The sequence below is a fragment of the Poecile atricapillus genome, chromosome 15 (genome assembly GCF_030490865.1).
Source record: "Poecile atricapillus isolate bPoeAtr1 chromosome 15, bPoeAtr1.hap1, whole genome shotgun sequence".
Lineage (NCBI taxonomy): Eukaryota > Metazoa > Chordata > Aves > Passeriformes > Paridae > Poecile > Poecile atricapillus.
Window position 1 is genome coordinate 9634827 of NC_081263.1, and position 14905 is coordinate 9649731.

General features: G+C 47.1%; 1 protein-coding gene across 6 annotated transcripts in view; it reads left to right on the forward strand.

The window, feature by feature from the left end:
- ZHX3 (zinc fingers and homeoboxes 3) overlaps window positions 1-14905 on the forward strand; it is a 46609-nt gene that overhangs the window by 16468 nt on the left and 15236 nt on the right. For 3 of the 6 annotated variants that reach the window (XM_058850238.1, XM_058850237.1, XM_058850239.1), the window contains exon 2: window positions 703-809. The exons of 1 other annotated variant lie outside the window; for it this stretch is intronic. The gene's annotated coding sequence lies outside the window, so the exon portion shown is untranslated. Of the gene's footprint in view, window positions 1-702; window positions 810-12655; window positions 12951-14905 lie in introns of those variants that run through there. 2 more of the 6 variants (XM_058850240.1, XM_058850241.1) reach the window with 1 other exon arrangement.

The window sequence follows — 14905 nt, forward strand, 5'->3', positions numbered from 1 at the left end:
ACCTAATTTTCCTGGTTTTCATCCTTGTTACATGCTCTGGCTCACCCTTTTCAAGGGTGACTCTTTGTTTTTCAATCTGCTGTTTTCTGCCCTGGTCTGAACTTAATCCCAGAAATCCACTTGGCTGGTTATCTCTTTAGACAGTAAGGTTTAGAAATTAGGAAATACATGGAGCTGGCTCTGTTGCTTCTCCAGTGGTGAGGGAGCAGGGATTGGATGGCAGTGGGGGGAAATGAAGGGGAGAAAAGAAGGCCACAGCTGCAAGCAGAGCTGAATGTTATATTTAGCTGCTGCTGTGGCAGTGGCAGTCAGGGTGCTGTGGTTGCTGCTCTAAATATGTTCTGGCCAGTTGAGGTTTCCAGCCCTGTAATGGAGCACAGGGAGCTGGGCAGCAGTGTCACTGGTTTCCAGCACACTGCAGCTGGGGGATTGCTTTCACTGGGTTGAGGCCTTGGTGATTAATTCAGCAAACTTGGTTAACTGATAAATAATGTCTTTACTTATTGAGAGGGGAAAAAAGCCCCAAAGATGGGTGTTTAGGGTGCTTCGGTGGGGATGTATTGTGGGAGCATGGCAGGGTGGGCGCCTCAAACTGAGCAGTGTTTTATTTTTGCTTTTAGCTTCTGCTACCCAAGAGCTGCCTTCTCCTTCGGGGGTAATCTCCTTCAGCAGTAATTTTTGGTGTAATGTCTTCTCTTCCAGCTCTGAATCCTGGTGCTGCTGGGGCAACTGCAGGCACTTTAAAGATGTGGGTGAGCACAGAGGAGGGGCAGGAGAACGACAGGCTCAGGACATGGTCCCTCATGCAGGTAGGACACTGCTGTCACCTCGGGCACTGTGTGTGATGTAACCTTTCTGTGCAGCCTGGACAGGGAAATGTGGTGTGTTCAGTGTATCACACAGATCTCTGTGCAGGCTGTTGCAGCCTGGTGGCTGAAGGAAATGATCCTGCAGTGACTGGCTCCATTGTCTAGAGATCAGGGGTTGCTCTATGGTCAGATCAAGCTTGGCTTATGCTTCCAGGTGTCCCTGAGAAGGGCGAGATTTTTATTTTCCTTGCTTTTGGATATCACTCCTTGAACAAAACAGAGTTCAGATAGCCTGTGTGTTTGTATTTTTCTCCTGGCTGGCTCCTCTATCTGTGTGCTAGTCGCTGATTTACTTTATTTCCATGTAACTTAATAAATATCCATCTGTCCCATGGTGTGGATGAGGGGTCAGGAGAGCGATGCTTTTTCCTTTTGGCTTCTCTGGATGGAAGAAGTGTGCTTGGAAATAACACTCCAGTTTTCCATTACACCCTTCCAGGCTTTTGAAGAAGAAATTGGGTCTCATAGCAGAGCCAAGCCATTTTATTTGTACAAAAAGTAAGCTCCATGGTTGAACATTAGTGAGTAGACTGGCAGGGAATTTGTTCACCCAATTCATGGCTGTGTGATAAATGACAGTGTCCCCGTGGAAATGGGGATTTTTCAAACCCTAGAGTGGTTTCTACCCAGCTTATGCCGCATCTGGAGACTGCTTGTTTCTAGACTTTATTGAATAATCAGTGTTGGGAGTACAGTGACTGGACTGATGCTGTTTGCTGCAGCTTTCCTGACACACTTCCAGTTCTGCAGCCTGTTAAACTGGTAGGAATAAACTAAGGCACCCTGCTGAAGCATGTGATGTGCTGGGATCCACGTGCACCCTCAGCCCCCTGAGAGCTGTCCTCCTTGAAGTTCTCTCCATTAATTGCATCTAGGTGGGTACTCAATTCCTTATGGCAGTAACTGTGCAAATGCAGTGAACATTGTGTCTCTCTACTTGTCTGACTATTATAAACAGAAAAATTTGCTGCAGGAAGAGGGTGAAGCTTTTGTAGCTTCGCTTTGCGTTTGTTAACAGAGTTGGTCTCCTAGGAGGGAAAGTAGGGAAAAGGGCATTAAATTTTATATCCCTTAGTATCTGCCACGGAAAGACAGCATAACTGATGTGGATGGTTTGTGTGGAAGGTGTCTGGGTAAGTAAGAATAATTCCTTTGTGTTCCATCTGCAGAAAAAGACTTTGTTCATTACTGAAGGGCCAGCACCCAGAGATGGACTGTGGCCTTGTAGCAAAGTGTGCCATCCTCCCTGCAACCCCACGGTCCTGTGCTGGCCCACAAAGGCTTTTCAGTATCTTCTGAGGGAGCTTTAAGAACCAAACTGAGGATTTTTGCTGCAGAAGTTGGTCCCTTTCTCTCTGCTCCTCCTTGTCCCCCACCCTCCTGTGGTGTCCTCTCCCTCCCAATTAATTTGTTTTTAAAACGATTGTGCCATTGTGTGCATCAATAATGCGCATGGCCTGTCTTGTTTTTCTCTTGGCCTGAAAGTGCAAAGCAAATCTGTTTATGGTTTTGGTGAGCTAATTCTTCCCCACCCTAGATTTTTAAATAGACTCTTTCTTTACCAAGCTTGCAGAGCTCGCAGGATGTATTGAAGTAATGGGAAAAATATGCTGTGTGTTAACCTTCCTTTTTTGTAAAACTTTATTTACAAGACCCTATTCCTGGCAGTGCTGGGAAGTGAATATCTGGATACTGGAGAAAGTCGAAGACTTTGAAATAGTAAAATGGGTGTTTAATGCATTCGGGGAGGAAATGTTTTGAGTTTTTCACATTCAGTGCTTGCATTGTGAAGCAAAGTCTAGTGAGCTGTGCTCAGTTGTCCCTTTAATTATTTAGCTGCTCCTGCAAATCCCAGTTTCTAGGCTTGGCTGTTCCCTGGGCTGTCTGTTACCTTCAAACAGGCTCCTCCAAGGCAGCTGCTGACCCAGACCTTGCAGCTGAAGGTAAGAGCAGCAAGGAATGCTCTTGGCCTGTAAATAGTGCCTTGGATTAAGGGCTTGCTATGTCACTGGTGTGTTGGAAATGTTATTTTTGCCTCTTGATTTCATCCTTCCTGAGAATCAATCTCAGACCTGTCTGTTTAGGTTAACAGCCTTCTCTGCATCCTTGTGGGGGTTGCAGAGCTCCGTGTGCAGCGTTTTCATGGGGTGTTTTGGCTGCTGGAGGCAGGGCTCAGCTCTGCCCTGGGAGCACTAGAGAAGCTCCAGGGACACCCCTGTCCATGATGCCTGGCTGCTGGCTTGCTTCCCAGCCCTTGTGCTGGCTGTCTCCTGTACCCTGCCCTGCCACAGCAGCTCCTCACCTCCAACCTGGCTCTGAGTTATTTCTAGTGAAAGCTCAGAGCTGCTCGTGGCTCTCTGTGGAGATGTGGGGCTTTGTGCAGCCTGGTGTAGTGATGGTCTCCCTGCCCATAGCAGCAGGGCTGGACTGGTGATCTTTAAGGTCCCTTCCAGTGCAAACCATTCTGTGATTCTATGGCCATTACATGTGCAAATGCACTTCTCCAGCCCCAGCTCTGTAGGGCTTGGCTGAGGCTCCTGGGTACTCCTGTAACATAAATAAGCAGGAGTAGGATTTCAAAGCAAGCAAATTTTTGACATAGTTGATGTCACGCCTCTTCAGCCCTGTGTTTAGGGCCCAAGGATCTGCAGGCCCACAGCTGCTAGTTTGGTCTTGTTGCTAATAACCCTCTGGAGGTGTTTCTGCTGAGCTGGTTCTTGCTGAGGGGTTCACCCTGATCTGACGGTGTTAGGGCAGACAGGACCTGTGGCAGGAAAAACATGAGGTGCTTTCACAAAACTGGATGTCCTGCATGAAGCTGCAGCACTGGACGTGCTCCTCGCTGGGATTTATGGTGTGGAGTGACAGCAAGGACTTGTGGTGAGTAGCCTAAAAGCAGAAAGGGCTGGGACAGGGTTATCCCACTTGTACAGCCCTTCCACCCAGAGCCTCTGCTCTGCCAGTGAAGAACAGAAGGGGAAAAGAGACTTCATTTCCTCACCCTGAGAGGTAAATGTTTCACAAGAGTTTCGTTCACCTGCAAGTCTGCAGCAGAGCTCAAAGCAAAGAATTCCCTACACAAAGGCTTTACAAAACAGGATTGTCCTTTGTCCATGTAATTTGGTAGCACATGGGATTTCTTTCTGTAGCAGAGCCTTAGAAGAGGTGAAGCTCTCTCTTTTTTCCTTTTCTCTCTTTCTGTTAAGCTGGCAGTGTTGGTGCTCCCCAGGAAGGTGATGGCTGGGGGCTGGCACTGACCAGTGCCCCTCAGTCCCTAGGCAGTGGCTGTAGCCCTGACCATGAGCTGTGAAGCCTTTCTTACCTGCCCTTTTCCTATCTCCCCAGTCAGTAATCATGTGTAACTGTAAAGATTCCCAACTTGCAGATCAGACAGTTTTCCAGATGCCCTTGCATCTTTTTCCCTCATTCTTCCCTTCCTACTCTTACTTCTTACTGACCTATTTGCTCAGGACATGTATACAATATCAGTGTGACAAATTAAATTGCTTGTACTCAGAAAGATGAGGCCACTGGATGCCTAAATGCTGCATAAACTTCTTGGCTAGCCCCACACTAACAGTTTTGACTCTTGCCCCCCATTATATTTTGTGAAAGGCAAATTCCATCCTGTGTGTCCCCTTCCAAACCTATTGCCCAACACTTCCACTATTTGTCATCAGCTGAAAAGGATCTGAGCACTGCAGATATCCACAGATGTGGTTCTGTTTGTTGTGTTATAAACCACATCTGTGTATCAGGAGAGTTTGGGTTTGCTGTTCCCCTTTGCAGGGCTTCTCCCCATGCTGGGGTTTGGGATGTGCAGTGGTGCTGCAGTGGCTCTGCTGTTCCTCTGCTGAGGTGAGGAACTCCTCCTCCTCTCCAAGAGCAGGAGACTCCCAGGAGCAGCCAGGCTGGAGGCCCCAGAGATGCCTTCAGCCAGCTCTGTCTGGCAGGGGTGCCCTGAGGCTGTGGAAGGCTCCAGTGGAGGCTGTGTCCAGTCTCTGTGAATGGACTGGGGTATGCTTGAACAGGTTTTCTTTATGAAGGGAAAGAACTGTGCCTGTGGTCTGTGGAAGTCTGGATAAAGTCCATTCTATTGTTTTGTACCAACACAAACTGGTGGCACATCAGGTTCAAGGAGAGGCCTGCTGCAAAGGGAGAGGCTTTGGGGTGTCTGGCTCAGAGCTAAGGCTGCAATATTCTGTGTTGTCAGAGGTATTTGTGAAAGAAGATGCAGAGCCAAGGTGAAATGGTGAGTTCTTACCACCCTTCAAACTGTGGACTGCAGGCTACCCTTAAAACAAAGTGATTCACTGCAGAGGAAAAACAGCTTATTTCCCAGCTTGATCTGGAGCCTTATAATCACTTTGGTGGTTCAGCTCTGTGCAGCGCTGAGGAGCTGTCTGTTCCAGCACGCTGAGCATGCTGCAAATTTTATTTCCAAAACAGCCCTTTAAGCATGTTGGGCTGTAAGGGAAACTTGTAATAATTCCCTCTGCCAGTACAATTCAGTGGCAGCGCAAAATAAGAGGGTGTCTGGCTAAAGGTGACCCATTAAACGGTGATTTCTGATAAATAACTAGACTGGGGACTCACAAGTCCTGAGTTCAATTACTGACTTTTCTATAAGCTTCCTGTGACCTTGGGCGAGTTATTTAGAATTGCTTTGTGCCTCATTTCCCTTTCTGTAACACACTGGTGACAGCATTTCCCTTCCAGCCAGGAGCTGTGTCAGTGGGAAGGTGTCCATACCCTTTTCCATAGCTGCTGTGTGAAGGACCTGGATGTGCTAGGAAGCATAACCATCTCATGGGCCTCTCTTCTGTTTTCCTGGGGAAAACATAACAGGATGATCCATTTAAAGGGTCTTACAGGTACCTAGAGAATGTGTTCCATGGGGTCCTGGGGCTCCTGGCATAACTGCACTGCAAAGTGGTTGCTCCTTGAGCTGTACAGTCTTCCTTAGCACTGCTCTCAGCTCTTGAGCTTTAAATTGATGGCCAGTTTGGGCAGAGCAGGTTTCTGGTGCTCCTGTGCTGCCTTTCTGCTTTAAACCCAGGTGAATGTTAAGGAGAGGCGATGGCTTTGGGGACAAAGATGATGGCATGTGGTCCTGCTCCTCATGGCAGTGTGTAGACAGACCTCAAGCAGATCATGTCACCTCTCCCTGCTTCTTCCCTGTCTGCTCCTTCCAAGTGTGGGGTAACAGCACTGACCACTCCCTAAATGTCAGGAGAAGCTTTCCATCATCCCTGAAATGTGCAAAAACCTCGTGGTTGGAATAGCAGACAGCTGGGGGGAACAAGGGGCTGGCTGGCTGCTGTGTGGTACTGTGAAGGCTCCCTGCCATTCCCATGGGATAAGCTATGGGAATCCCTCCCATGACAGCTGTCCAGGGGGGAGCTGCCTCTGTTTCAGGTACAACAGAGCTGAGGAGTGATGCTGAGCCTCCTTTGTCCTGGGGGCATGCAGCTTCTCTTCCCTTTGCCATATCCAGGGGTGGATCTGGGAGAGCCAGGGGCCTGACACCCCCACCCTGTGGCAGTGAGTGAGCTCCAGCTGCTGTGGGATGCTGTGCTTGGATGGAAATGATCATCTTTGGGAAGTGGCAGAAAATCAGGCCTTGTGGTGGTTGTGGGTGGGAAAATGCTCTTGGGGAGTATCTGACTATCCAGAAATGTTAAAAATACTGTCATCTCCCTCTGGTGACACAGATGGTCCAGTGGCTTGTGCAGGCTGTTGAGAACCAGCAGTGTGAATTGTGGCCACTCTTCCATCTTTGGTGTGGGTATATTGTATGAAATTTCTATCACCTGTGCAAGAGGCATGGCCCAGCAGCTGGAAAAATCCATCCATTTTGGACAGACACTTTGATTTCATCTCCATCCTTCTCTTCCCAAGAGCCAAAACCCCAGCCTCCTTCTCCTTCAAGGTATTCTGAGTTACTGACTGTTCTGCTGGCTGGGATGCTGCAAAGCTGCACAGCAGCATGTGGCCTCCAGGGCACAGCAACAGGCTGGGGCTGCTTCTAGACCAGGGTTTGTAAATCTCGGGCTACAGGTAGGTCTGGCTGTAACTAGGAGTAAAAACATCTTGAACAGCACTCCTGACACTAGTGAAAGGGAAGAAATTGAATTCTCAATGTACAGGATGTGGTATCATTAAGCACTTCTGCTGTCTAACCCACTTGTTTTTCCCTTTTGTGGTTTGTATGATCTTCCTGCTGGGACAAGAAACATTTAAGGCTGTGGATTTTCCCCCAAGTTGTGAGACTTTTAGTTGGTTCAAGCCACTTTATGTGTGGGGGAGGGTGAGCTCCAGACTGGTATGTGTGGAAGATCACATGGATGTGTGACTTCTAAAGGTCTTCAGGGTTGTCTGTTGGAGGATCTTGGAGCTCTGAGGAGAGGCTTTGCACACGTGTCTTGGGAACTTCTAAAAGGCCATGGAAATAACTACTGACCAAGGAAGGGAGGGATGTGGGGAAGATGCCAGGCGTCAAGGAGGAGGCTGGCAGCAATTTCTTAATAGAGCTGAACCCTGGTGAATGGTTTCAGAACACTGATGTACTCTGGGGGATGGCAAGTGACTGTAACCTGAAGATGGCACAGACAGGGAGCTGCCATCCCATGGGACTTGCCCAAGATTGCAGCTTGAGTCATTTAAACAGTGAGGGTGTCTCCTGCACTAGCAGCTTCTCAGCACTCACCAGCACTTGCAGGTGATGAGACTTGGGCCAGATTTTAGCAGGGTGGAGAGGATGAAGGGTATGGATAGGAGCAGCTGGCTGTGAATTTTGCGTGTTGCCCTTACGGTTGCTGATTGCTTTTGATGTGAAAACAGACGGTCCAGAAGAACCCCAGACGTGGTGGCAGTGCAGCTCTCCAGTGCTTTGGACAGTGCTGCCAACCACTTTCCCAGCTATCCCTGGAATGTATGTGCAGTGTTACAGCAGTAATCCATGGCCAGCTCAGTGAAGGAGCCCTGCTGCTCGCTGCTGTCCCTTTGGGAAGCAGCTCAATGTGACAGCTTGTGGAATTCATCACAAGGGTGCTGCTCTCTGGGGTTTCTCTGAGGAGCTGAGAAATTGGGTCTTTTGCAAAACATGTCTGCTCCTGACGGATCAGGGATGAGTCCTGCAGAGTGTGAGCACTGTCCCCTGGCTGTCCTGTCATGGACATCTATTCCCTTAATCCTCTGCTGGCGGGTGTTACGGGCTTGTGCACGGAGGGAGTTCCCGCTGTCCTTACCCAGTGTGACACGCTGTCATTTTGGTGCAGTATCATTAAGATGCTCCCAACTCTGTTCACTCCTAGCCCAAAGAAGAGTGCAGGTGCCTGGAGGACCATGTTCTCCTAAGCTGACTGTGATTTGGGCTGCTGGCCTAGAAATGAAATGCTCCATCAAGGCATTACCAGTCGGTCATCCCCATTCCTGTGTTTGCATGCTGCCTGCTGACACAGCATGGACATTTTCACCTTACTGTCCCCTGTGCTGACCCCTGCAGTTTACTTTATCCTGCTGTTTTCTTAGTGCTATGAAACAGACTTAATGATGTTTCTGTGCCCTTTACCCTAATGAGGATAATGAATGTTTTAGACTGGTATAATGAGATCACCCTTCATTTTTTCTGAAAAGCTAGGAAGGATTCTTGATTTGTCTTGGTGAAGTTATGACATAGTCTGTGATGCCTTTGGTATAAACCAGAAATATTTCTCTTATTCATGGGACACTTTGCAATGAGAACTTTTCCATGTTCATTTAAAGGACTAGGAAATTTTAAATTTGCAACAGATGTATTTTCTCCAAAGGCTTCAGGTAAAGTCACCTCTAAGGAAATGATAGTCTTCATATGACAAACTGATTTTTTTTTTTTTTTTTTTTTAATATTGACTCTCATTTCATTCCCTCATTTCCATGAAGGATGTTGTTCCCCTTTGCTACTTCTGCACCCCATCTAACATAAGTTCATGCAATTGTTTGTGAAGGGTAGGATGGTTTCAGGAGGCCAAAATGCAGCAGTCAGCTCTCCTGTGAGCACTGTAATGATAGAAAACAGGCACAAATCCTTTTTGTTTTCTCTCATCACTCCCCTTTGTCACCTGTCTGCAGCTCTGATTTGGCGAATAGAGCAGCTATTAGTGAGCTCCCCACTGTGAACTGGTGGTGAGGTGGTAACAAAGTCTCTTTGCACACTTATGAACATATAAAATACTTAGAAAAGTATCTAATACAGCTATTGGAGATGTACTAGTAGGTTCACACCCGGCTGCATGTGCAGAAAGTGAGGATTTCAGTAGGCTGTCATTTCCAGGGGTGGATTTTTGAAGCCTGTGGCCAAAACCTGAGGATAGGTTTGCTATCAGTTGGTGGTAATTGGGCTGTACTTGCATAATGATAGTAATTTCCTTCTTCTTGTATCTTAAATTTGATTTATAAGACCATGCTGCAGTGTGGCTTAAAGCTTTAAGTGTTTGTCTCTGTTGGCAGTTGGCAATGTATTAGCTGTGATTCTTTACAGAAATAAGTGTTCAGTGTTGGAGCTAAATTGAATAATATGGTGGTGTTTGTATCTTAATCTTCCAAATAGCTCTGTCAAGTTTGCTACATTGATGTCTGAAAGGATTAAAAATAATAAACTCCATTGTACAGAGCTTTGAATACAGAGTGGAAGCTTAGTAATTGCTGGCAGTTCATGTACAGACTCACGAAAACATGGCAAGGAGGCAATTCTCCCAGCACGCCTGAATTTTTTAAACGAATCTCCTTGTATCAAGGCCTTGTGCTCCACAAGGTACAAAGTACATCATCATGAATTCAGGCTTGCAGGACTCAGTCCAAAACCCCAAACCCTTTAGTTGCACTGTCATATCAATTTAAAACACCTTTTGTGTTCTTCATCAGTCTGCTGGGAGCTGTTTGCAACCCCAGCTTTTGGGCAGGGTAGGTGGAGTGGGCTCATCTTGGTTTTCAGCAGAGAGCTCAAGTCCTGAGCCCCCATCCCAGTTCCCAACCTTTTGCTCTTCATAGGAAGTGGGGAAAAAACCCTAAATACATGGTGGTATGTTTCTTTTTAATGAGGTTCTCAGGGAATCAAATGTCAAAGGGAAAGTTCTGAAATCAGGGATCTGGCTTTGCTGTTTTCTCTCAGAAGATGTCTGTAGTTCCCCTGCATCCTTGTGAATGAGTTTTTAAATAAGGATTTGCAAAGAGCAGCTAAGGAAAAGGCTGATTGAAAAAACAAACAACAACCAAAAAAAACCCAACCAACCAATTCCCACTCGCCCCACCCCCCAAAAAAACCCAATTAAAAAAACAAAAACAAAATAAAACAGGAGAGGGAAGGGAGGAGAATGTGATTTGTTTATCACGACTGAACTTGAAACTAATTTTAAATGTCTGTCTTCTGAGAGTAAGGAAATTCCTTTAGCTTCCAGCAGTAAATAACTGGGATGCTTTCAGCTCACAGCTGATCTAGAGAATGGTGAGTTTTCAACTGAAAAATAATTGACTCTCCAGTAACACAAATCTATTCCAAGTATCACTAAACAGCTGGAGGAAGAGGAGAGTCCTGACTGGCACGGTTCATATCACAAATAACCCTTGAACTTTGTTCTGTGTCTCTGAGTTCTGTCCAGACTGTCTTGACAAATGGTTTTGAACAAATACAGTTTCTAACCAGGGAGCAAATGACTGTGATCCAGATGTCCAGATTTTGCCCAGAGATAAATCAAGTCCGAAATCCATTTTTCTCTTGCTATTAATCCTAAAAGACATGGTGAGTGTTTCAGAGAAAGGGAGAAGGTTGTTGCGTGGGAACTCTTGGGGGTCAGTGAATGAGGGTGTGGTGCTAGGGACAGTGTTGTTCTCTATGCCAAGCTCTTCTTGGCAATTGAGTGGTGTAGGGTTTAATGCTGGCTGTGGTGAGCAGGATTTGTGAAATGCAGCTTCTCCCCAGGTTGCTCTCAGCAAAGGGTTTGGCTGTCAGAGATATGGAGCTCTCAATGGTCTGCCCTTCTCTATGCCAGCAGGGCCTGTCCCGTGCTGTCCAGTTGGGACTTCTGGAATTCTGTCACTTATGTAGGTGCTAAAAAGGAACTGAACTTATTTGGGAACTGGTTTTCCAGCTCAAGGAGCTGAGCACTTGCCAGTCTAACCATATGCTTCTGAAGTTCTTGTGGTTCAGTGCTTTAATCCAGGATATTGCCTATTTAAGGCAATGCAAGAATACCCTGTGCCACTCTTGCAGAGTAGGTATGTGAACTTTAAGTACCAGGACCAAATGGTAGTTCTAGAATTAGATGGTGTCCCTAATTTCCCTCTTCAGTTTTAAGTGGATGCAGCATTCTTCACTTACAGCCTCAACTGTTGTGTTGTATTGTTGTATGGGGTTGAACATCTGCCCCTTCCAGCCACAAAAGTGGCTGTGTTCCAGTGGTGGGTGGTTTCTTTCTATTCAGGGATCCTCTGAGGCCTGGAAAAGCTTGAGTATTAGGCATGACATACTGTCAACCTCTGCAGATCCCCTTGGCTCCCTCCTCCCAACATCTGCAAGGCCCGAGTTGTCCGTCTTGGCTTGTCCATGTACAGTGCACAGAGCAGAAAGACCCAATTCCTACCAGCTGCTGCTGCCAAGCAGGGGGTGAGGCCTCACCAGGAACCTGCCCATCCTATGCAGAAGACATTTGTAGCAGAAAAGAGGGAACATCCATCACCAGCTCCCTCAGGAGGGCTGTGTTGCTGGACCACAGTCCTGGGATGTTTCCCTGCTTGCAGCACCGTGGCTCGGGATGCTCATCCTCCATCCAGCAGCTCTGCTGTAGCCCTGCTGTCCTGTGGGGTGGCAGGGATGGAGCAGGCAGAGCAGCAGACCTGGCAGCAGCACCGTGCACCACATTAAAGGTTTGGATGCTAAAGCAGAGCCGTGGTGAGGAACAAGGTGCCTGTCTCACACAGGTCTCTCAGCCCAGGCGTTTTTTCCCCTGCAGCATTGTTTCCCTGATTGACTGGCGCTGGCTTGGCAAAAGCCTTTTGAATATTCATTTGGCTGACGGGAGATGAGAGTGCGGTAGCTCCTTGAAATCAGCTTGGGGAGGGGAAGCAAATAAGACTGCCTTTTTCTCACTCCTAGTGCTACTTGAACTCTCTCAAATGCATGCTTCACATGGATAAATGATTGTGGAGGCCTCAGCCTACCTAACAAGCCTGCTGTTGTACAGCAAAAATTACAGTGCCTGCATACTTGTCATCCTCATTTAAAAGCCCATTCCTCATTAATATCACTTTATACATATAATTGCAGCTCAAAGTGCCATTCCTTTTCTCCCCACCCATTTCCTTGTCTGGCTGTGACATACAGGAACTACACCCAGTGCTTGACTCGCCTCTCCTGACCTTTTGTAACTTGGCTCCAAACTCCTTTTTTTGGGTCTTTTGCAAAACACTGTCAGAAGGGAAAAATCCTTTGTTAAAACACAGCCAACTCCTGCCTCAACGTGGAACAGTTTGTTCTGCTGAAAGAATGAGCCAGTTCAGTGAGCAGAAAAACATTGCCATAAACCAGCGGGCTCAATAAGCTGCAAAAGCCATCGGCTGCGCGCAAGGTTTGAAAGGACGACTCTGAGGCAGAATCCATGGGGATGGAAAAAAATAATCCACGATCCCAACCTGTCAAACCCTGTTTCTTTGCTTTCAGACAAAGTATTTTGCAGTTTTCTTTTTGATTATAGCAACTGTGAGTGGAGGAATGGGAGATGAGGCTGAGCCAGGACGTAACGCAGCTCTCGAAGCTGCATATTGCAAAAGGGCACGGGGATGAAGTAATCCAAAAATGCTCAGCTGGGAAGGGGCTGCAGCACTTGTAGTCATCAGGCTGTGCTGCAGATGATCAGCTCCAGCGCCTCTGGTACTGTTTAGTAGCTTGGTTTAGTCCTTCCCACCCACATCTTGTTTTAAAGCTCTGGGCACTCTTTACTTCCCTGGAATTGCTGCGGGTCTGTCCCTTATGCGGCTGCTCGGTAACTGGTGATCAGCCTGGCTTCAGCAAGCGGTTCTCCATTCCACAGGGGACTTGGATGCTCGGTGAGAAACCTGTGTGACAGGCTTTTGGGTTTGTGTCTGCAGTGGGATCATTTTGGTGCTGGTATAAAAGCTGACACTGGTTCTCTTTTAACAGTAAGTGTTGTGCTGGCATTAGGGCTGTGGTTCCCAAATTTGGGGTGATGGCCCCTCGATTAAGGTCACCCGTATAGAGGTGATATTCAATCCTTGGCAGTGGGGTTGGGAGCAGGGGTACATCAGAAAGGTGGGCTCCCCAAGATGATTCCTTGGGAAGGGGCAGGCTGTAGCAGCACTGAGAGCACAGTGGGGCTGTGGCTCTGTGGGTGCTCACAGCCTGTGGGCTCCTCACCAGCTCAGCGTTCCCTGCTGATTTAAAAGTCTCAAATATCCTTGTTGGAAATTTGACATGGACAAAGTTCTACCTCTGGTATTCATTGTTCTGAGCTCCCCAGTAGATTTTTGTCTTTGAGCCAGTTCAGCAATTTCAGATAATAAAAACACAAAGTGTATTTTAGGTGTAACCTATTCATCTTCACATACATTCTGAAGGGCTGCATCTGCCAGAGCTGGGCTTGTCCTACAGAAATGGTGGTGCTTGACAAGGAGCTCTGAGGGTGGGATCATGAGGCATGTGGCACATTTGAAGGTGGTGTGGCAGGATAAAACAGATGTGTGAGGGGCTGTTTGAGGTGCCTGTGTTTCAGATCAAATCACAAACAAAGCCCTGACAATGCAAGCAAAGACTAAACATCCTAGAGAAAGCATGAGGGGCTGAAATGGGGACTGCCAGTGTGTGTTTACAAGCATGGTCATACTGTCCTGTCCAGGCACAAAACAAGCTGCTGGCAGTCACCAGCTGAGTGTGAGGTGATGGGACACCCAGATACTGATGAGCTGAGGGACTTCTTGAAGCTCCATTAATGCTGTCTGGTGTCCTCTGCTGGTAGTGCTAACCTCAGAGCTGGCTCTGTCGAGATGTGCTTATCTGTCTGTTGGGCCTTTTGCTCTGGGGGAATGCTGAGAATGATTTGCAGCCTGGACAAAATGTGAGGATTGAAGTTATGGAGGTGGGTCCCTGGGATGTTGCAACTGTGAACCCTGCTAAGGTAGTGCAATGCGGAGCAAATCTGTAATGAAGCCTCTGTGCCAAAAGAGATTATTACTTTTTTGGAAGATGTTAATGGTATGATTACATAACATTTATTTTGTGCTCAATCAAATGGATGAGGGCAGAGGAAAAGGAGTGAATTAATGTTAGTGATGTTCAAACAGAAGCACGCAAAGCTCCGAGGGATGATCAGTGGTTTTGTTTTGATGTGTGTCGTGGTGGTTGTTTTTTATTCCTCACATTCTCCTGAAATATAGCACACAGGCTTGTCTCTAAGGGGGGCACATTGCCAATAGTCTAAAGGTTATATTATCCCAGTGACCTATTTTTATACTCTAATCGTGTTCTGTTTCAGCTGGCTCTTTCTAACCTTCCATCTTGCTCAGTTTTGTGCTTGTCTGGGGAAAAAAAAAAAATAAAAGGAAAGCAGAGATAATTGCCCTTAGTCCCCAAGTGCTGAGGCAGCCTCTGCCCAGATACCAACACACAGGAGAGGTGCTGCTGTTACAGTACAAGAGAAATCCAAAGACACAGCTTGGAAATGGGTGGCTACTTGAGACAGGGGGATGAGGAGCCCTGTGGGGCAGAAGGGAGGAGAGGGCTTCTCTTAAAGGCAGGTTTTAAATGGAGAAGTCCAGCAGTTCGGAGAAGGGTGAAATTTTAATGAATAGCTCTGTTTAACTGGTCTAAATGGAAAAGACGCTTTTCTGCTCTAGGCCTGCCAAGGAATGGAGAATGAATACGATTGTTCGGTCAACCGGCTCCCACTGCATTTAGACTGTACCCGCGGTTTCAAAGCCAGGCTTAAGCTACAAAGCACCCTGACCAGTTGGCATAAAGAGAAATTGTTCCTTAGTACAAACGTTGA